Source organism: Oryctolagus cuniculus, chromosome 8 (genome assembly GCF_051225735.1).
Source record: "Oryctolagus cuniculus isolate XC-2025 breed Fujian yellow rabbit chromosome 8, ASM5122573v1, whole genome shotgun sequence".
NCBI classification, from domain to species: Eukaryota; Metazoa; Chordata; class Mammalia; order Lagomorpha; family Leporidae; genus Oryctolagus; species Oryctolagus cuniculus.
Window position 1 is genome coordinate 81,658,440 of NC_142874.1, and position 22,236 is coordinate 81,680,675.

At 42.1% G+C, this 22,236-nt stretch overlaps 1 protein-coding gene, 1 long non-coding RNA gene and 1 other non-coding gene across 14 annotated transcripts in view; 2 read left to right on the plus strand and 1 right to left on the minus strand.

Annotated features, from left to right (window-relative positions):
* Positions 1-5,170, plus strand: part of LOC149125068 (uncharacterized) — a 5,489-nt gene extending 319 nt beyond the window's left edge. The window contains exon 3 of the long non-coding RNA XR_016212295.1: positions 5,033-5,170. This is a non-coding gene — a long non-coding RNA (uncharacterized LOC149125068). The remainder of the gene's footprint in view (positions 1-5,032) is intronic.
* The window catches only part of ANK2 (ankyrin 2), a 676,765-nt gene that overhangs the window by 596,753 nt on the left and 57,776 nt on the right, over positions 1-22,236 (minus strand). The gene's annotated exons all lie outside the window — the stretch shown is intronic.
* On the plus strand, positions 16,289-16,395 carry LOC127483325 (U6 spliceosomal RNA). Its single transcript, XR_007909523.3, has one exon. It is a non-coding gene; the product is annotated as a U6 spliceosomal RNA (small nuclear RNA).

Below are 22,236 nucleotides of genomic sequence, written 5' to 3' on the forward strand. Positions count from 1 at the left end.
CAGCTGATTGAGTTCTTTCCACGTGAAGAACTTTGATAGCAGCTATTTGTTTTATCTTACTTTAATTTTGTATTGCACGTTTGGCAAAACTTAAAAGAGCACTTATCAATCTAAACTGAAATAATTTGCAAGATATGTATGTGACTTGGATAGTGTGAGTGAAGATATTTGATTTTATATTATTTCTCACAGATGGCCAAAGACATTAAAACTTCAAAGGGAAGGGGCAGGCATTTGGTGCAGCAGTTAAGATGCCACTTGGACAACTGCATCTCATACCAGAATACCTGGGTTCAAATGCCAGCTCTGCTTCCAGCTCTAGCATGCCTGCTAATCTGCACCCTGGGAGGCAGCAAGTTAGGACTCAGTATTTGGCTTCCTTTCACCCACGTGAGAGACCTGGATTGAGTTCTGGACTCCTGACTTTGGCCTGGCCTGGCCTGGCCATGGCTGTTGTAGCCATTTGGGAGGTGGGGCTACAGATGAGCTATCTCTCTTTCTCTCTCTCTCTCTGTCTCTCTCTCTTTGCCTTTCAAATAAATTTTTAAATTAAAAAAATTCTAGTGGCAACTTGACACAATAAGCAGTTCCCTCCTAAATCTTTATTTATGCACAAAAATGCTGGGAGATCGACCACACTTCATATCGCCGAATAGACTTTTGAAATTTTTATTTATTTATTTGAGAGGCAGAGAAACACAAAGTGACACATATAGAGAGCACACTTGTCTGCTAGCTCACTCACAAATGCCCGAAATAGAGGATTAGGGATGGAACAGAAGTTGGAAGCTGAACATCCAATCCAGGTCTCCCATGTGGGTGGCAGGAACCCAATTACTTGAGCCATCACCACTTCTTCCCAGGGTCTTCATTAGCAGGAAGCCAGATTCAGGTATCAAACCCAAGAACTCTAACATGGTTTTTTTTTGTTTTTTTTTTTTTTGTTTTTTTTTTTTTTTTGACAGGCAGAGTGGACAGTGAGAGAGAGACAGAGAGAAAGGTCTTCCTTTGCCATTGGTTCACCCTCCAATGGCCGCTGCGGCCGGCGCACCGCGCTGATCCGATGGCAGGAGCCAGGTACTTCTCCTGGTCTCCCATGGGGTGCAGGGCCCAAGCACTTGGGCCATCCTCCACTGCACTCCCTGGCCACAGCAGAGAGCTGGCCTGGAAGAGGGGCAACCGGGACAGAATCCGGCGGCCCGACCGGGACTAGAACCCGGTGTGCCAGCGCCGCAAGGCAGAGGATTAGCCTAGTGAGCCACGGCGCCGGCCAAGAACTCTAACATGTAACACAGACATCCTAACAGGTATCGACCACCGCACCAAATGTCTGCCCCTCCCATATATTTTTATACACAGGGAAGAATGAATCTTCTGGGTCAAAATGTTTTGGTCAACATTGTATTTTACAGAATATCTCAAAAACAGAATTGATTTTCTTTGTAGCCGACTTTAAATATTAAAGGCTCTATGTGAGGGCCAGCACTGTGGCATAGGGGGTGGAGCCGCTGCCTGCAGTGCCAGCATCCTATATGGGCGCTGGTTCAAGTCCCGGCTGCTTCACTTCCAATCCAGCTCTGTGCTATGGCCTGGGAAAGCAGTGGAAGATGGCCCATATGCTTGGGCCCCTGCACCCACATGGGAGACCAGAAAGAAGCTCCTGGTTCCTGGCTTCAAAACGGCACAGTACTGGCCATTGCGGCCCATTGGGGAGTGAACCAGTGGATGGAAGACCTGTGTGTGTGTGTGTGTGTGTGTGTCTCCTTCTCTCTCTGTTTAACTCTGACTTTCAAATAAATAAATAAATCTTTAAAAAAAATGAATGTATGAGAATGATAACAGTTGTTTCCTAGGGGTTGGGGAGAGAATGCAATTGGGAAGAGATAATTGAGTTAAGCCATGTGACAGTGTTCAGTCATTTCTGGCCTACACATAGAATCTCATATGATTCAACTCAATAAATAGGTGGTCCTTAATTATGTTAAATAGATTGTATGTGTGTGTGTTTTATTTCTCAAGCTGAGAGGTAAATTTACATGTGCTCGCATGAACCCATGTGATTCGACCAACTTGTTAGTTCTGTAACCCAGACAAGATATTTAACTTAGCTTTTTCCCCTGCAAAATGAGGATAGTAATAACATATTTCTCACAAGGGTATAGTAAGGATTGAATAAGTGAATATATATAAAGGATGGGGCCGGTGCCATGGCACAGTAGGTTAATCCTCCGCCTGTGGCACCAGCATCCCATATGGACGCCGGTTCTAGTCCCGACTGCTCCTCTTCCAATCCATCTCTCTGCAATGGCCTGGGAAAGCAGTAGAAGACAGCCCAATTGTGTGGGCCCCTGCACCTGCATGGGAGATGAGGAAGAAGTTCCTGGCTCCTGGCTTCGGATCAGCGCAGCTCTGGCTGTTGCGGCCATTTGGGGAGTGAACCAACGGAAGGAAGATCTTTCTCTCTGTCTCTCCCTCTCACTGTCTGTAACTCTACCTCTCAAATAAATAAAAATAAAATCTTTTAAAAAATATATATAGGCCTTAAATAGAACTTGGCACAAGGATAATCACTATTATTTTTTTTTTTACAGGCAGAGTGGACAGTGAGAGAGAAAGAGAGAGAGAAAGGTCTTCCTTTTGCCATTGGTTCACCCTCCAATGGCCGCCGCGGCCGGCACGCTGCGGCCAGCGCACTGCGCCTATCCGAAGGCAGGAACCAGGAGCCAGGTGCTTGTCCTGGTCTCCCATGGGCTGCAGGGCCCAAGCACTTGGGCCATCCTCCACTGTACTCCCGGGCCACAGCAGAGAGCTGGCCTGGAAGAGGGGCAACCGGGACTAGAACCCCGTGTGCCGGCGCTGCTAGGCGGAGGATTAGCCTATTGAGCCACAGCTCTGGCCACTATTATTTTTATAGCTTTTTGTATTTGACTGCAAATGGACCCATCACTTTGCTGTAACAATTACCAACCCACAGCCAATTATGTTTCACTTCTATTCCCATTCCCTTCCAAGAAGCACACATTAGATTATATGGAAGGAAATTCTAGATTTAATCATAGATATTTCAAAATAGTATCTTTGAAATAAAGGATTTTTAAAAATATAACCAAAATGAACATCACATTTTAAGAATTAACAATTAGAGGCTAGCATTGTGGCATAGTGGGCAAAGCCATCGCCTGCAATGCCGGCATCCATATGGGCACTAGCTGATGTTCCTACAACTCATTTCCAATCCAGCTCCCTCCTAATAGCTTGGGAAAAACAGCAGAAAATGGCCCAAGTGTTTGGGCCCCTTCCACCCACATGGGAGACCTGGATGAAGCTTCTGACTTCAGCCCAGCTCAGCCCTAGCTGTTGCAGCCATCTGGGGAGTGAACCAATGGATGGAGGGCCTCTCTGTCTCTGTAATTCTTTCAAATAAGTAGATATTTTTAAAAAGGAATTGAAAACTACTTAATATCAAATATCCAGTGACTGTTTAAATTACATTTCTTGCATCACAAATACTTATAAATTTTTTGTCATATGTACAAATATACAGTTTGCTGGATATTTTCAAAATGAATGTAATTATGTAACTTATCTGGAAGAAGAAATATAAAGAATCTACTTCTTTTCCTTTTTACAATTTTTGAAAATTAGGATCCAAATAGGGTCATGATTTACAATTGGTTGACAGTATCTTTCCTAGTAATTACTCAAAGTTTTTAAATCAAGCTTAAAATGATGAAGAATATGAGCTTACTTTTGTATTACAGACAATTTGCATTTTTCTTTACTCCTGACAAAATATATAACATTGTGTTATGACTACACTCTTAGCTCTACTTTTAATGGAAATAGAAGTTAGAAATTTCATATGGCAAGTCTTCTTTCCCCATACTATGCTCTTCTGTAGTATTTACTCTCTGTCCTATGCAAATAGGTTTATGCAGAGAAATTTTTTTAAATGTCAATGCAATCTTTTGTGGCATTACTACCAAATAGCATTTTGAAAACTTTTTTGAAAATTTAACTGAAGGTTATTAAACTATAATAAACAGGGATAAGCACTGTGGTACAAGGGGTTAAGCAACCACTTGAGATTCTGACATCCCATATCTAAGTGCCCAGGATTCCACCCCAGCCACTCCACTTCGGATGCAGTTTCCTGCTAATGCATCTAGGAGGCAGCAGATAATAGCCCAAGTACTGGGATTCCTGCTACCCTGTGGGAAACCCAGATGGAATCCTGGCTTCTGGCTTCAACCTGACTCACCAGTAGATGTTTTGGGCATTTGGGGAGTAAACCAGATGAGGAGATATTTCTCTCTCTCTCTGCTCCTGTCTTTCCCTCCTTCCATCACTCTGCCTTTCAGATAAATATTTTAGAGGCTGGCACTGTGGCGTAGGCATAGTGTGTTAAGCTGTCTGCAGCATTGGTATGCAGTATGGGTGCCAGTTCAAGTCCCGGCTGGTCCACTTCTGATCTAGCCGAGTGCTTGGGCCCCAGCACCTATGTGGGAGACCCAGAAGAAGCTCCGGGCTCCTGGCTTCAGCCTGGCCCTGTCCCGGCTCTTGTGACCATTTCAGGAATAAACCAGATGGAAGATCTCTGTCTCTCCCTCTCTCTCTGTAATTCTGACTTTCAAATACATAAAATAAATCTTTTAAAAAGTTAAATTAAATTAAAAAGTTTGCTGCACGTCCAGCATTTAAAAATAAGTATTTTTAAAAGAAAAGAGTAATACATTATACAATTATGTTATTCTATATATTAATGCTATATATGAATATATATTAATGCTGTCTATGAATTACACTATATAGTAATATTATTATGCTGTATAGAATCAACTATTTTACAGCTAGCTCAGTATTTAGATTCCCTTCTTTCTTTCATCACTATGATTGCTTACTTTCTTAACTACTGTGCCTCCATTACTGAAGTTCCCAACCCTTGGTCTAAATGGAAATGAAAGTGTCTTATTGGTTACACCAGCAACAGTATTTAAAAATCTTTTTAGTCTGGGATATTGCTGTTTTGCAGATCTTAATGGCATTGGCCTTGAGTGGAGATATACAAGCAAATTCGTTTCCTGTCAGCCTCGCTGAAACTAATGGGCTTGCCAGCTGCAGAGTCTTCCCTGCAGTCTAATGCCTTGGTGCCGCAGAGAGGGGCCCTGAGAGAGCAACGGCGGCGTCTTCCGGACCAGTTCCTAGGAGAAAAGAAACCTTGAAAGATGCCCTGCCGGTTCTGGGAAAACGGAACGCCAGGTTCTATCACAAGCAGCTTACTTCCCCCTACTGCAGGACTGTGTTCAGGGGAGGGCAAGAATCAGACTGCGAAAATCACTCTGACCAGGTCTGAGAATTAAAATAGTAAATAATTTAGTTTACTAAACAGGACAAATGTTTACATAAAATAACCACTTTGAGTACTCCATATCCAAGGATTTAAAGAAAGCCCTAAACCAGTAGTAAAATCTGAGAATTTCTCTTATACATTTAAACTGAGATTGTTATATAAGCAAATGATAAACCTCCATCCTATTGTTCTTCATTATCAATAAGAAAAAGGTGACTGTGATAAAAGCAGAATTATCTTTAAAATCATGTAGTCCACATTTATAAGATGGACATTGCTATCAAGAATATACCAGGAACCGACTTCAGCGAGAGAATGGCTCTACCGTGCCGGAAGAGAACATTGGTGAATAGGAATGAGAACCAGGCAAATTTGATGATGATACAGTGAACTTGCAGGGGAGCAGACTTCAATTGCTAACTGCTTTGGTGCAAATCAGATTTCCTTAGAGGTCCAATATGATATAAAGAACAGGTAATTAGAAGCTGGCATTGTGGCATAGCAGATTAAGCTGCCATTTGCAGTGCCTGCATCCCATATGGGCGCCAGTTTGAGACCTGGTTGCAATTCTTCCGATCCAGCTCTCTGCTATGCCTGGAAAAGCAGTAGAAGATGGCCCAAGTCCTTGGGCCCCTGAACCCATATGGTAGACCTGGAAGAAGTTCCAGGCCCCTAGCTTCAGCCTGGCCCAGTTCCGGTCATTGCAACCATTTAGGGAATAAACCAGCAAGTGGAAGATAGCTCTTTCTTTTCCTCTCCTCCCTCTCTCTGTCTCTCTTCCTCTCTCCATAACTCTGCCTTTCAAGTAAATAAAAAAAAATCTTTAAAAAGAAAAAAAAAACAGGTAATTAAGGCCAGATCAGCAAATCAGAAATGAATGGTAAATATTAGTGCTACCTACTCTCTCTCTCTCCTCTCTCTGCCTCTCCTCTCTCTGTATAACTCTGACTTTCAAATAAATAAATAAATCTTAAAAAATATATTAGTGCTACCTAAAAAGAATGGTGTTAAAAAGTCAGAAGTTATAATCGAATTTCCCTCATATAAGAAATCAAAGAAATGCAATTCCCATCAATGGTGTGCTGGGTGATTATCTGAGAGCCACTCCCACCATCCACCCCAATCACTAAACACAAACACAAATAATCTAGCTAGCAATCCTGCTGTAGGCTCATGTCTATTCTCCAAAACTGGTTCCATGACACAGTGATTGCAAGCTGAAACCTACCTGTTTCAGAGGAGCTAGACTTGATGAAACCCTGAAGGGGAAGCACTATGTGTTTTATTTAGCCCCATCTCCCAACCCTTAGCATAAGCAGATCTTGTATATTTGTTCATATCAGTCGATTAGAAATCATTTTTCAGGATTTGGAGTTAGCCATAGTGAAGTTACCAGAGTACTGACAGAATTTAACTAATGTATGTGTCAAACCACTTGTCCTTTGAAAGCATTTTCATATATATAACTGATTCCTTTTTTACCACAATCTTGCAAGATTGCTAAAAGACTTATCATCTCGATTTACAAAAGTTGGCCGAGATTGTCTGGGACTGGGACTTCCTGAAGACACCCAGATAGGTAGGTAGCAAGGGCAGCCAGACAGCAGCAAAGGTAGCAGGTAGTTGCTCCTGAAACTGTGGAAAACAGAATCTAGTGTGCTTTTCCTCATATCATATGCGAGCTAGGCTATGACATTCCAGCAACCACAGAAAAGAGGCAGGCTGGTGACAGCCACCCTAAAGGTCTCATGTCATCAACTCAGGACTTTGTCTTGTTTTTGCCTCACTAGATTGTAATTATAATCTTTCTGAGGACAGAGGCCCAATCTTATTCACTTCTATAATTTCCCATAGCACCTAAGGCTTCTTGACACATAGAGTTCAATAAATAAATGTTTGCTATTATATGCATTGTTAACATTTGAACACCTACAACTAGAAAAGTAAATGTCTCAGACAGTTGACTCAGGACTAAATGAAAATTTAAAAAAAGGAAAAACTGTTGTGTGAATTTAAGCAATAGATACATGTATTAGATAACAAGAAATATCATTTCAATATCTAACATCAAAGTATATTGCCAGGGCCGGCGCTGTGGCGCAGCGGGTTAACACCTGGCCTAAAGTGCCAGCATCCCATACAGACGCCAGTTCGAGACCCGGCTGCTCCACTTCCAATCCAGCTCTCTGCTATGAACTGGGAAAGCAGTAAGAAGATGGCCCAAGTCCTTGGGCCCCTGCACCCATGTGGGAGACCTGGAAGAAGTTCCTGGCTCCTGGCTTCGGATTGGCGCAGTTCCGTTGCAGCTAACTGGGGAGTGAACCAGCAGATACAAGACCTCTCTCTCTCTCTCTCTCTCTCTCTCTGCTTCTCCTCTCTCTGTGTAACTCTGACTTTCAAATAAATAAATAAATCTTTAAAAAAAAAGAATATTGCCAATAAATAAATTTGTTTACACATTTTAGTAGATATCTCTATAAAACAAAAAACAACACTAATCTTGATCTCACTATATTTTTATTAGAATAATTTTATGAAACAAAAGTTGAGGTAGTAGTCAAATAAATTACTATGCAATCCTACACTATTGCCAATAAAAATGAAGTATCCAAAGGATATGGATGGAAACATAATATTGAGTAGAATAAATGGAATATCTACCTATGTGATTTAATAAATAATATGAAATAAATGGAAATATACTTGGTTATATCTCAAAATGAGATTACAGATATATTATTTAGACCACTTTCAATTTTTGCAACATTTTCATTAGCAAGGCTTTTAAAAACTGTACTTGGAGTTAGAAACATACCAGGGGATTCCAATTCAATCCCATCGAGGTAGCATGTACCAATGCCATCTCACTACTCCCAGTGATCAATTTCTGTTCACAATTGATCGTAATGATAGGACTAAGAACCAAAGGGATCACATAAACAAGAATAGTGTCTGCAAATACTAGCTGATAGAATCAAAAAGGGAGAGAATGATCCAACATGGGAAGTGAGATACACAGCAGACCCATAGAATGGCAAATGTCCTAACAGCACTCTGGCCTCATAATCAGCCCTTAAGGCATGCGGATCCAGCTGAAATGCCCATGAGAGTATTTCAGGCATGGAAAGCCAAGACACTCTGGGGGAAAAAAAAAAAAAAAAACACCTAAATGAAAGATCTCTGTGAGTGAGATCCCAGTGGAAAGAACGGGTCATCAAAGAAGGAGGTACCTTTCTCTGAAGGGAGGAGAGAACTTCCACTTTGACCATGGCCTTGTCTAAATATGATCAGAGTCGGTGAACTCAGGGGGCTTCCATAGCCTTGGCAGCTCATGACAAGAGCCTAGGGTGATTACTGAGGCCATAAACAAGAGTGTCAATTTGTTAAGTCAACAACAGGAGTCACTGTGCACTTACTCCTCATGTAGGATCTTTGTCCTTAGTGTGCTGTACATTGAGATTTAATGCTATAACTAGTACTCAAACAGTATTTTTTACTTTATGTTTCTGTGTGGGAGCGAACTGTTGAAATCTTTACTTAATGTATGCTAAACTGATCTTCTGTATATAAAGAGAATCGAAAATGAATCTTGATGTGAATGGAAGGGGAGAGGGAGTGGATAAGGGGAGGGTTGCGGGTTGGAGGGACGTTATGGGGGGGAAGCCATTGTAATCCATATTCTGTACTTTGGAAATTTATATTCATCAAATAAAAGTTAAAAAAAAAACTGTACTTGTGGAGGCAGGCTTTTGGTACAGTGGATAAAACACTGATTGGGATGCCTGTGCCCCATACTGGAGTGTCTAGGTTTGAGTCTTGGTTCTGCTTCAATTCCAGCTTCCTGATACTGCACACCCTTGGAGGCTGCAGGTAATGTCTCAAGTATTTGGATCACTGCCACCCAAAAGGGAGTCCTGGATTGAGTTCTAGGCTCCTGACTTTGACCTAATCCAACACTGGCTGTTGCAGGCACTTAAGGAGTAAAACTGTAGATTGGAGCTCTCTGTTTCTGTCTGCTTTTCAAATAAAATGAAAATAAATAATGTTTTAAAAGTGTACTTGGTGAGCCAGTTCCTCACAATGTCATTTTGTTCACTAGAGCCTTATATTTGCATATTACTTGTCAGCTATAGCTTGCTTCTTGAAAGGGAACTGTTACAATGAAAAAGTAGGACCCAGCCTCTTGTCTGTCTCCCTTAGCCCAAGGTGTCCTTGCCTGCCCTTTCTCCTTTATCAAAAGGAATTCACTGACTGGAGGGAGTGATACAGTCAGCCTTACAAGTTCTAATCACTACACTCAAGGAGTCAAGGACAGCATTGTCCGGAAGGTTTTTTAGGAGAATTCCAGGTCTGAGCAGAATATAACTACCACCTTCACATAAGCCCCAGACCAACTGGAGCCCACCTGGCCATCATGAATTCCCTAAAGAGCAAGACATCACTGACCAATCAAAGGAAGGCCACAAGCACCACTGACCAACCAGGAACTTGGATACAAGCATATCATATACCTCTCAGCCCCAGTTTTAATCTGTAAGAACCTTCATCCCTAACTCCTCAGGGGGCCCAGGAATTAAGCAATAGCTGCCCAGTTCCTTGCTCTGTGCTTTGCAATAAATACCTATTCTCTTTCACCACCCCAATGTCAGTGATTGGCTTTCTGCACATCAGGTGAGTGGACCCAGTTTGGAGGTTCTACAGCAACACTCCCAACTAGTTTGGGGCACTGTTCAGCAGCACTCTCAAAACAAAGACTACATAGCCATGCAAAGCTTAACTTACAGGGACATGTCCTGAGAAATGAATTGCTAGGCAATTTTCTTACTGTTTGAACATCACATAGATCACTTACACCATCTAAGATGGCTATGATGCCATCAGGCCATATAGTCTTATAAGACTATATGTGTGTGCTATGTGGCACACGACTACGCATAGAAATGATGTGACCAAAATTAATAAGAATATATTATATCAACACTCTTTGAATTATTTTTGTCACTCATGCTATTTTCATTTTCTTCATGGTTAGAAAAATCAAAATCCACTTCAGATTGTAGAAGTAACTCACGGGGCCAGCACTGTGGTGTGGGTAAAGCCACATCCTGCAGTGTCAGCATCTCATATGGGCGCTGGTTCTAGTTCCAGCTGCTCCTCTTCCGATCCAGCTCTCTGCTATGGCCTGGGAAAGCAGTAGAAAATGGCCCAAGTCCTTGGGCCCCTGCACCTACATGAAAGACCCAGAAGAAGCTCCTGGCTCCTGGTTTCAGATTGGCACAACTCCAGCCGTTGCAGCCATTTGAGAAGTGAACCAGCGGATGGAAGACCTTTCTCTGTCTCTGCCTCTGCCTTTCAAACAAATAAATAGATCTTTAAAAAATTTTTTAAAAAGAAGTAACTCATAGAAAATATCAGACTATAAATTTGGTTTGACTGTGTTGCCCCTGGGATGGGCTAAGCTGATCAGCTAATAAGAGTACTAGCTACTGAGGCCTCTATGAAACGATGCCTCCCAAGTGAAAGCTACTGAACAGAATGAGAGGGATTTCTGGAAAGACCAAACTTCTGGGATTCACAGCGTTCTCTCTTTTCTCGGTTTTCTCCTGAAACTTCTTATCTGCATCCCTGATGGGTGCCTATGTAATGTGCAAATATCTGTGCACAATGTACATATGTAATATACAACTTTTTAATTGCTTTACTTATTTATTTTTTGTAGCTTGAGACACATAGAGACATAGACATAGACACATAGAGACAGAAAGCTGACACACACAGAGAAAGGGTTCTCACTCACTAGTTCACTTCCCAAATACCTGCAACATCAATGGCCAAGCTGAACCAGTAGCCAGAAACTCAGTCCAGGTCTCCCTCATTGGTGGCAGGGATTCCAGCACTTAAGAAATCCTACTTCCTGCCAGGATGTGCATTAGCAGGAAGCAGAAATCAAGTGGAGCCAGGCACTCCGTTAAGGGGTGTGGGCATCCCAAGCGACATCTTAACCACTTGGTCAAGTACTTACCCCAGTGCAATTATTTTTATTACAGTATAAGAGGAATGCTAAGATCTATTTGTTGGTATTGAAAGGTCACAAAATATGCCATGTAGCTAAATACATCTTAAAAATAACAGAAAGGCCTTCTGACCTTTTCTTTTCTCCATGAAAGCAGGAGATAAAAATCCTCATAGGTAAGATGTCCCCTCTACATCAGAAGGAAAGCAATAACCTTACCATTAGGGGTGGGAAATTGAGGCTGGAAAAAATCTGAAGAAACAACTTTGTTAAACTACCTCATCTTCCTAGTCACTTTCCCACCATTGATTCCTCAGTCCAAGTCCCTCTGTCTTGTCACATTTTCATAATTTTACCACTCTTTGTCCAATTCTATGCATGAAAATAACTGTACTACCTCTAACTGCTTCTTTGGATTCAGTTCTTTATGAGGGCTCCCATGTGGATATAATCCTTATGTTTCATAAATTTGCAATGTTTTTCTCTTATTGATCTGCCTTCTTTTTAAAAGATTTCATTCATTTGAAAGACAGAGATAGAGAGAGAGGTAGAGACACTGAGAGAGGTCTTCCATCTGCTGGTTTACTCCCCAAATAATCACAATGGCCAGAACTGAGCCTATCTGAAGCCAGGAGCCATGAGCTTCTTCCAGGTCTCCCATGTGGGTGCAGGGGCCCAAGGACTTGGACCATCTTCTACTGCTTTCCAAGGCCACAGCAGAGAGCTGGATCAAAAGAGGAGTAGCCAGGACTCCAAGCAGTGCCCATATGGGATGCCCGTGCTGCAGGCCAGGGCTTTAACCTGCTGTGCCACTGCACCACAGCGCCAGCCCCTAATCTGTCTTTTCTTACAGGGACCCAGATGAGAACCAAGAAGGGTAGAAAGGAAAGGAATTTTCCTTCCTCAAAGCATTCCTCACTAGTTCCCCTTACTTCACTTCCTTTTGAGCCTGAGCACTCCTGCAAATTCTAGTCCCTGGGGCAGGCGTTGTTGGGCAGCAGGTTAAGTTGTTGCTTGGGACACTCACATCCCAAATCAGACTTGCAGCTCAAGTCCCAGCACCACCTCTGCTTCTGATCCAGCTTCTCGCTAATGCATGCTGGGAAGGCAACAGATGGTGGTCCAAGTACTTGGGCCCTGGCCACCAACATGGGAGACCCAAATGGAGCAGCTGGGTCTCTAAACAGCATTAACCCGCTACAATGCAGGGCCGGATCCAGTCTTTAAATATTTAAACTTTAAGACTTTTGTAAACTTTTTTTTAACTTTCAACTTTGGCATCACTTGCTCAGTCCTCACTGACCAAGAGGATCCACATCAGGATATACGACATCACAATCATCCTGCACTGTAATCAATGTTTATCTTTCCTTTCCTAATCTCCAAACTGCAGTTTTTGAGTCTTATAAAAGACCAACAAATCATACCATAAGGCCTGATCAATTTTCACAAATAAACACATCCATATAATAAGGATTTTAGAAATAAAATACAAAAGGACTGCAGAACTCACTTCTCAAACCCCAGTGACCAGTACAGTACCTACCACTTCTCTCATACACACGTGCACGCACACACGCACGCGTGCACACACACAGAGAGAGTAAATTAATGAATGCCTTTGAAAATGATTCAGAGAAGGGAGAGTGATGTAAATAGGAGACTGATGTGTCACGAGAAACAGTTAGTGGAGATGAGGGGAAAAGGACATGTTGAGAGGATCAGAGGAAGTTTTCAAGCAAAAGAAGCATGAAAAATAGTAGGTGGCCCAAGAGATACAGAAGCAAGACAATTTCAGAGAAAAAAAAGGCAACGAATTATGTACAGAAATGTCTATGATTGCCATTGTTTTAAGTTAGTGCTTCAAGTCACTCTAAGACACAGTTTGTCCCTTGTTAGGCCTTGGCATGGGACATGCATCCCATTTCAGAGTGCCGGGGAACAAGTCCCACCTATGCTGCCTTATCCAGCTTCTTGCTGGGGCTTAGGAACCCTGGGAGGCAGCAGAGGATGGTCCAAGTGCTTAGGTTCCTGCAACCCACATGGGAGACCAAGATGGAGTTCTGCTCCTGGTTTGGCCTGGCTCAACCCCAGCTGTTGCAAGCATCTGGGGAGTGAACCAATGGATGGAAGACCTCTGTCTCTATCTCTCTCTCCGTTTGCAAGACAGCAGATGCAGTTAAAGTACAGATTCAATACCCGGGCTGTAAACTCTCAAGAAGCTGCCTTGCAGGATGAGTCACCAATGGTGTTAACTCCCCCAGGCAGGCTGAAGGAGAGAAAAGCCTGGATTTTAATGGCTAGGTTCCATATAAAGTGCTATAAAGCAATAATTCATATAAAATATGCTTTGAGAAGTCTCAAGGACAGTTTCAAAAAGTGAATGAAAACACTCGTTGGTCTCCCACTGAGACCCCCAAGAATTCTGCCCAATATTCAAAAACTGAAAAGAGAAAGGCAGTCCCAGAGACCGGAAGAGTCCTTTCCTTTGGGAGACTAACACTGCCTGGCTTTGTGTACACCACTTTGCATTATAGCCCTGCACTCAGTAATTAGAAAGAGCTTTAAAAGTCCTCAGTAGTTGCGCAAAGCCCAGGTGAAATATCAATTCTACATGGCCCTAGGAAGTTCTCTGTCTCCTCTCATCCTAGCTAGCACCAGTACTAGCCTGCTGGCAAGTGTTTTCAAAGTTAGCAAGGTGGGCCAGCGCTGTGGCACAGCAAGTTAAAGCCTCGGACAGCAGCGCCAGCATCCTATATGGGCACCTGTTTGGGTCCAGTCTGCTCCACTTCTGACCCAGCTCCCTGTGGCTGGGAAAGGAGCAGATGACAGCCCAAGTCCTTGGGCCACTGAACCTATGCGGGAAACCAGGAAGAAGCTCCTGGCTCCTGGTTCCTGGCTCCTGGCTTCAGATCAGCTAAGCTGCAGACATTGCAGCCATCTGGAGAGTGATCCAACAGATGGAAGACCACTCTCTGTCTCCACCTCTCTCTGCAACTCTTTCAAATAAATATTTAAAATATAAGGATAACAGAGAGTAAAGAATATTTCTCCCCACTTTACAGATGAGAAAAGGGAGGCCCAGAGAGGATACACAGCAACAGCCAGAGTCAGTTAGAGTCCAAACTTGGGGCTCCAGATCCTGGATCTTAAGCCTCCTGGCTAAGATGACAGCAAATACCATAGACATCTTCTTCCCACCGGTTACTGCTGATCAAAGACTGAGCGTGCCTAGATCTGAACCTAGTTGTGAACGTGTTCAACTGGATGATTCTGCCTTGAGTCTTCTGAAGGAAAGCTGACCAATTATCTTACTGTTTGTCCTCTATAATCTGTTTTCTTTGGGACAAGGACAAATTCTACCCATTTACTTATCTTTTGGATACTGCAGGTTATCCCACCCAAAGGCAGTACTTCCTAATCATCTAAAGTCTACAGATGAAAGTATGTCAATTATCACTTCATTGTGTCTGTTTCTAATGCCCTGTTGATTTGTTACCATTAGCCCTCTAGATAAAATTTCATGGCATTCACCTCCAAAATCTGTCCCTTGGCGCCTCTCAATTCTGATACCCAGTAAGTTATTGAGTGATATTAAAAAAAAAGAAGACAGAAATGCAGTTTCTAACTAAAGTTATTTCAAACATGCTGGGTAAATAAAACACACACACTCTAAATTTCAAGACACAATAACAAAAGCAACAGAAATTCAAATATAATAGATTTATTCTTAAATATATGTATTTTGCTCATAAAGAAAGTACATATAATAACTATACCTACAGTGCCTTTGATTTAATATGTCAGAAAATAACAAGTCCCATTAACCAATTAAACAAACTGACTATTGCAACAGTGCTTCTAGGAGTTATTATTTTATATTTAATCCAAATGATCACTTCTTTCTCATCATTGGCAAGTTTAATTTTCTCCCAATGAGATGTTAAAAGCACTTTGATTAAACATTATCAAGCAATAGTGAGCCTTTTCAAAACAAACTTCAGATGTCCATCTAAATTCATGCCACTAGAGGGCTCCAGAAGCTCAGAGGCAGAAGTGTAAAAATTAGAATACAACTTAAACTATCAAAACTATCTAGAAAATAGAAAAACTAACATTCCTGTGGCTTTTTTATTCTTTTCCAGTAAATATTTTATCTGAATTTTCAAGATTGCCATTAAATATTTTAAACTCTTTACAAAAGTGAAGAATCAGTAGAATTCTGTAGATCGCTGAAATTATCTCAGAGATTTGAACTTGGTAATTTTTCCTTAACTAATTAATGTTCCTTTGCATCCCTTTATGTTCAATGTTTTTACTTAATCAAACATCAAGGAAACCATTTTATTTTTTACTTGAGTAACAGAATGAATTCCAAAGAAACAGACCCACCCCTAGAGGCCCTCATTTTCAGTGTTCTAGCACATTTGGGCTACAGGGGCACCTTGCACAGAGTTACAAATCTCCCCAAAAGGGGAGAGTTACCTGAAATCTAAGTCCAGCAAATTCAAGCCCCAACACAAATTTTGATCAATCTTTCATAATTCCACATCACTTGTAGAAGAAGAATTTATCATTCCTCCCATTGTACTTCTCTGTAGTCCTACAACACTACAGCTAAATGAATGAAGCCCATCTTTAGAGCCTGTGATGTGCTTCAGGACCTAACCAGTGACTTGGTTCTTTCGTTCAAGGAGTCTGTAAGGGAATAGAATGATGGGGGGGGGGGGGATGCAGCTACATGCAAAAATGGGACACAGTAAGGATAGTGGAGGAAAACCAGAAGCATCATGTTCACATTTATTTCAGTTTTCAAGCAGTGTCTTCACACTCAACTTCGAAGAGAATTTTATTTTTATTTACTGAGCACGAACTTAGAAAACTGCCTAAGACATTGTAGAGAAGCAAAAGGAGTAAATGGCTCAGGGCTTGCTTCAACAGCACATACACTAAAACCAAAAGAACACAGAGAAGATAGCCAAGGGCCCTGCACAAGGGTGACACACAAGCTGGTGAAGCAGTCCACATTTTTTTTTTCATAGATTAGTTTACAACTAATCAAAAGTATCAAGACAAACACATTTTACAATTATCAAATGTTGTTTTAATTCTGATACCCAGTAAGTTATTGAGTGATATTAAAAAAAAAAAAGAAGACAGAAATGCAGTTTCTAACTAAAGTTATTTCAAACATGCTGGGTAAATAAAACACACACACTCTAAATTTCAAGACACAATAACAAAAGCAACAGAAATTCAAATATAATAGATTTATTCTTAAATATATGTATTTTGCTCATAAAGAAAGTACATATAATAACTATACCTACAGTGCCTTTGATTTAATATGTCAGAAAATAACAAGTCTCATTAAGTGTAGAGAAGAGAGCCCAGTTTTTATGGCTTTTTGATTTTTATAGTACCAGCAATTATTAGAATGCAGTGGTTGAGAAGGGGAAAGGGAGGAAGGGGAGAGGGAGTGGGAAAGGGGAGGGTTGTGGGTGGGAGGGACGGTATGGGGGGGAAGCCAGTGTAATCCATAAATCGTACTTTGGAAATTTATATTCATTAAATAAAAGTTAAAAAAAAAAAGAATGCAGTGGTTGAATCTAAAACATTATAGCCAGGGAATCAATGGGAACTGGACAGTGAATCGTATGAAGATGGAGGGAAGAGAGGCCCAAACTACATTATGAATGTACAAGCGCTGTGAGGAGGATAAAATCTTCTACAAGGTATAGAACCATAAGAATATTCATCACACAGGACTCCCAGTCTGAAGGAAGGAGAATGCTGGATGACACCACAGAAGCAAACAGAAACCAGAGAAGCTCAGGGCAAGGGAGAAAATGGGCTTTCCTTTCACATGCTAATCTCACCCCCTACCACTCCAGATTATTGAGATGGAATTTACTGCCCAGGAGCAGGCCTGAAGGAATTCTCTTATTTTTATGCAACTTCCGTCTTAATTCTCTCAATGTGAAAGTGTTTCCTAGGAAAGTAAAGAGCTATTTAAATTTGGTAATTAGAAAGATTTGCTATCTTGTAAAGACCGTTCTGGTGGTTAGTAATCTACCCCACAGTACTGTTTCGGAAAATGAAAAACAGAAAAGTTAATTAGGAAGAAGTGACATTTTTCAAACGGGTCAGAGAGTAAAATATATTTAGACCTGTATTTCAAATTCAAAACAGACTAATAGGAAGCTGGGTCACCTGTAAGAGACCATGCCACAGTGCTGCGTGGAGATTCTCCCTGGAATTGCTGAACTGAACGTGGACGCGCGCTTGGTTATGCCTGGACTGGCTGCAGTGCTCACGCACGGGCTCCTAACAAGGGCAAGGGAAAAAGCAGGGTGTGTGAGTCACACCTCCAGGGACTCGCGGCAAGAGACAGGCACATCTCTAGGGATAGCTTTCACTGTGTGTAAAAACCTTTGGAGAACATGGGATTAGGAAAGCATTTTCCTGATTGAGGAAAAGACAAACAAAACTCAATTACACTCATCTACCTTGCTAGATGCTTATGCAATATATATGTAGTGCTTAATAAAAGTGAAATGATATGATAAACATTTTATAGACTATAAACAGGAAAAATCCTATTTTTCTAACAGTGTATGCACTCAAAATCATACACCTAAAGGAATGTATTTTTGAAAAGATTCCAACACAAAATTATGAAGCAATTTACACTTGTCTTTTCGCTTGTACAAATATCACTTCTCAATCCACAGATTTCTCCCCCTATTTTATGAAAGGGCTACAAGCACGACACAAAGGTAAGATTCACCTGAAAATCCAGCAGAGGGGCAGCATTGTGACACAGCAGACCCCTGCAAAGCTGCATTACAATCGGAGTTCCTGTGGTGCAGTCCTCCAGGCTGCACCCCTTCCGCTCCAGCCCCCAGCTAATGCACCCTGGGGGGGCAGCAAATAAGGGCTCCAGTGCCCGGGTTCCTGCCACCCAGGTGGGAGACCTTGATGGAGTTCCCAGCTTCTCTGTCCAGCTGGCAGAACCCAGATTGTTGAAGGCATTTAGGAAGTGAACCAGGGGAAGGAAGCTACCTCTCCCTCTCTCTCTGTCACTCTGCCTTTTGGATAGATGAAAATAAATGAATAAACATTTTTTTTTTTAAATCTAACAGGTATGGAGCAGGTATTTGGCACAGCGAGTTAACACTTAAGACACCCCCATCCCATATCAACTTCCCTGGGTTCCAGGCCCAGGTCCACTCAGATCCAGCTTCCTTTTAATGAACACCCTGGAAGACAGCAGATGCCGCAAGTACTTCGGTCATTCCACCTACCCAGGAAACCCAGAAAGAGTTCTGGGTGCCTGGCTTTGGCCTGGCCCCAGCCCTGGTTGTTGCAGGCATTTGTGAAGTGAACCAGTGAATAGAAGATCTCATCTCAATCTCTCTTTCTCTCTCTCTCTCCTTGTTTTTCAAATAAAAACATTCTTAAAAATATTTTAGCCGGCGCCACCATAGCTTAATTGGCTATTCCTCTGCCTGCGGCGCCGGCATACCAGGTTCTATTCCCGGTCGGGGCGCCGGATTCTGTCCTGGTTGCCCCTCTTCCAGGCCAGCTCTCTGCTGTGTCCAGGGAGGGCAGTGGAGGATGGCCCAAGTCCTTGGGCCCTGCACCCCATGGGAGACCAGGATAAGCACCTGGCTCCTGGCTTCGGATAAGCGCGGTGCGCCGGCCCCAGTGGCCATTGGGGGGGTGACCCAATGGCAAAGAAAGACCTTTCTCACTGTCCACTCTGCCTGTCAAAAAAGAAAAAAAATATATTTTAAATAAAACTTTAAAAATTTAGCAAGCAAAGTGTAGCAAAGAATGATAGTCATGATGAAAATGCTTCATGATTTCAGTGGATAAGAATCCATAACCCATAAATTCCATAGGTACAGATTGCTTATTAATTAACTGCCCAGAAAATATCTACTCGAAACTAACACTTTATACTTTCAGTCATTCCTCTCCTGTTAAGACCAGAGATGATGCTAGCTTCCAGCACACAAGATTTGGAGGAGGATTAAATAAATTAACACAGGTAAAATACCTGGACCAGTGCTTGGCACATGGGGCTCCATCCATGGAAGCTCTCATTAATGTTGGACAGCTACTGATAAGAAACATCACTGCTGTGGGTAAGGTGCCTCAGGAGAGTGCATCAGCAATAAAATTATATAACTGGACAATGGCATAAAGGAAGAAAGGGGGAAGGGGTAAGAGTGATGCTCATGAATCCTAGCAAGATTTTTCAATATTTAGCTTTTCAGTATTTTTCCAGTCTAGCTCTGAGAACCTCTTACTATAGCATTCATAATAACAGAGCTTTCATCATTCTCAGATTTCATCACAACCCCCTGTGAACACAATCAATTCTCCTAAGCAACATCTATATTATTTAATTTGGTTTCCAAGTATTTGATACTAGATGTGCATTATTCTAGACATTGGAAAGATCAGTCCCCACTGTGACTGAACAGACCGCCATTTCTATATCACAAAAAATCAATGTCTTAGGAATTTCAAAGAATCAATTCCCCCAAAGCCTCTGAGAATTGATGGTCAAATTGTTTCTGAAATAACAATACTAACCTTGCCAAATGTGAACTCCAGTAAGATGTTATGCTGTATAATGCTCAAGCCAAGACAGCCAAATGCTCCAATCCCCATGTCTGTCAAGCAGAAGCCTAGAGGGATAAACCTCCAAGGCATGGGGGAGTGACAACACAATTCCAGTCACAGTTCTGACACTGACTCCTGCATTGAAGCTTCACAGTAAAACTCTTGATTTGCACAGAAATATGCCAATTTAAGGTTATTAAAAATCATTAGTTATTAAATAGAGTAGAATGAGTAGAAGTTTTACTATTTTTAAGATTTATGTATTTACTTGAAAGAGTTACAGTGAGAAAGAGAGAGAGATCTTCCATCCACTGGTTCACTCCCCAAATGGCCTCAATGGCCAGAACTGGGCCATCTGAAGCCAGGAGCCAGGAGCTTCTTCCAGGAGCTTCTTCCAGGTGTCCCACATGGGTGCAGGGACCCAAGGACTTTAGCCATCTCAAGCCATTAGCTGGAAGCTGGATTGGAAGTGTAGCAGCCAGGACTTGAACCAGTGCCCATAAGACTTTATCTGCTACACCACAGCACCAGCCCCAGAATTCTTACATTTGAGTGGCTATTTATGGCACTAAATGGGCCCCAGCAGAGGCAGTTTGGGACAGAGAGAAATGAAGAACATGCCTGAATTTTACTATCAGACAGACAGATCTGAATTTGGATCCACTAGTGCTGATTGCTAGGGGTGACCTGAATGAATCAGTTCTCATCTGCAAACCTCAGGTTTTCCTCTCATATAATGAGTTAACAGATTAACAGCGTAGGCTTTGATATAAATTCCTAATTCCAGCTGGGTGACACTCAACTTATTTAACTTCTCTCTGCCTCAATTTTCTTCCATGTGAAATATGAATAATAACTGCATCCCCTGCACAGAGCTGTAGTGAGGAATTAATGAGCAACTCTGCCTAAAGTATGACATGTAGTACCTTATACCATTACCTAGCTTTATGATTAACTTGTTTTGCCTTTTTTTTTTTTTTTTTTTTTTGACAGGCAGAGTGGACAGTGAGAGAGAGAGACAGAGAGAAAGGTCTTCCTTTCTGCCGTTGGTTCACCCTCCAATGGCCGCCGCGGCCGCCGCGCTGTGACCGGCGCACCACGCTGATCCAATGGCAGAAGCCAGGTGCTTCTCCTGGTCTCCCATGGGGTACAGGGCCCAAGCACTTGGGCCATCCTCCATTGCACTCCCTGGCCACAGCAGAGAGCTGGCCTGGAAGAGGGGCAACCGGGACAGAATCCGGTGCCCCAACTGGGACTAGAACCAGGTGTGCCGGCGCCGCAAGGCGGAGGATTAGCCTAGAGAGCCGCGGCGCCGGCCTTTATGATTAACTTGTAATGGGTACAGGAAGTACTACCCCAAAATGTGGCACATTGGTATACTGAGTATTTTAAGTTGAAAGAAATTGAGAAAACCAGGTAAGCAGATATGTCTTTTTGACCTTCTTCTACCGCCTATATGCAGACAGACAAAATGTTACTCAGAGAGGTTGAGGGGAACCTAAACAGGAACTTGGTAGGTTTGCCACTGCTTATTACCACTGGGTCATGCTCAGTGGTTGTCCATTGTTCATTAAACATGAGCATCCATACTTGGACGCTGTCCCCTGGGTTTCTGAGCTAGTGAATCCTGAGGGCTCTCATGCTCCGTGAACTTTGTTTAAGTAAACCTGTTTGTGCTTTTCTTGTTGATCTAACTTTTGTTACAGAGAGATATCAACAACTGGGTTCGGAAAAGTCACCGCTTTTTCTCCCCAATACTTGCAAGATTGTTATGGGGGATCAGAGGCCACATATATGCCAAGTATATACACACATGTGGGACACAAAAACATTCATAACTGGTAGTACTATTATCATCATTATTGTGAGATATTAGGCATCCCTCTTCCCCTCCATTCGCAGAATGAACTACTCAGGAAATGATGCCCAAAGTTTCCCACAGAATCACCATCTCTATTACATTTCTAGTCTTGACTGAATGTGAGAAAAGGACAAATTCATGTGTCTTCCTTTATGCAATTCCAGTTGTATACAATGCCTGACATCTAATTTTGCTAAATAGCAGACCTGTCTGTCTATGGGCATAATGAATGAAAAAAGTTCTATTTTCTGCAAATCAATAGCATAGACCTATACAGACCAAGTCTCAAAACATATTTGTTGAGTTTCAGTCCAATTACAGTGAATTAAGAGGCTAGCGTTTTGGCACAAGTGGGTAAAGCCACCACTTTTGATG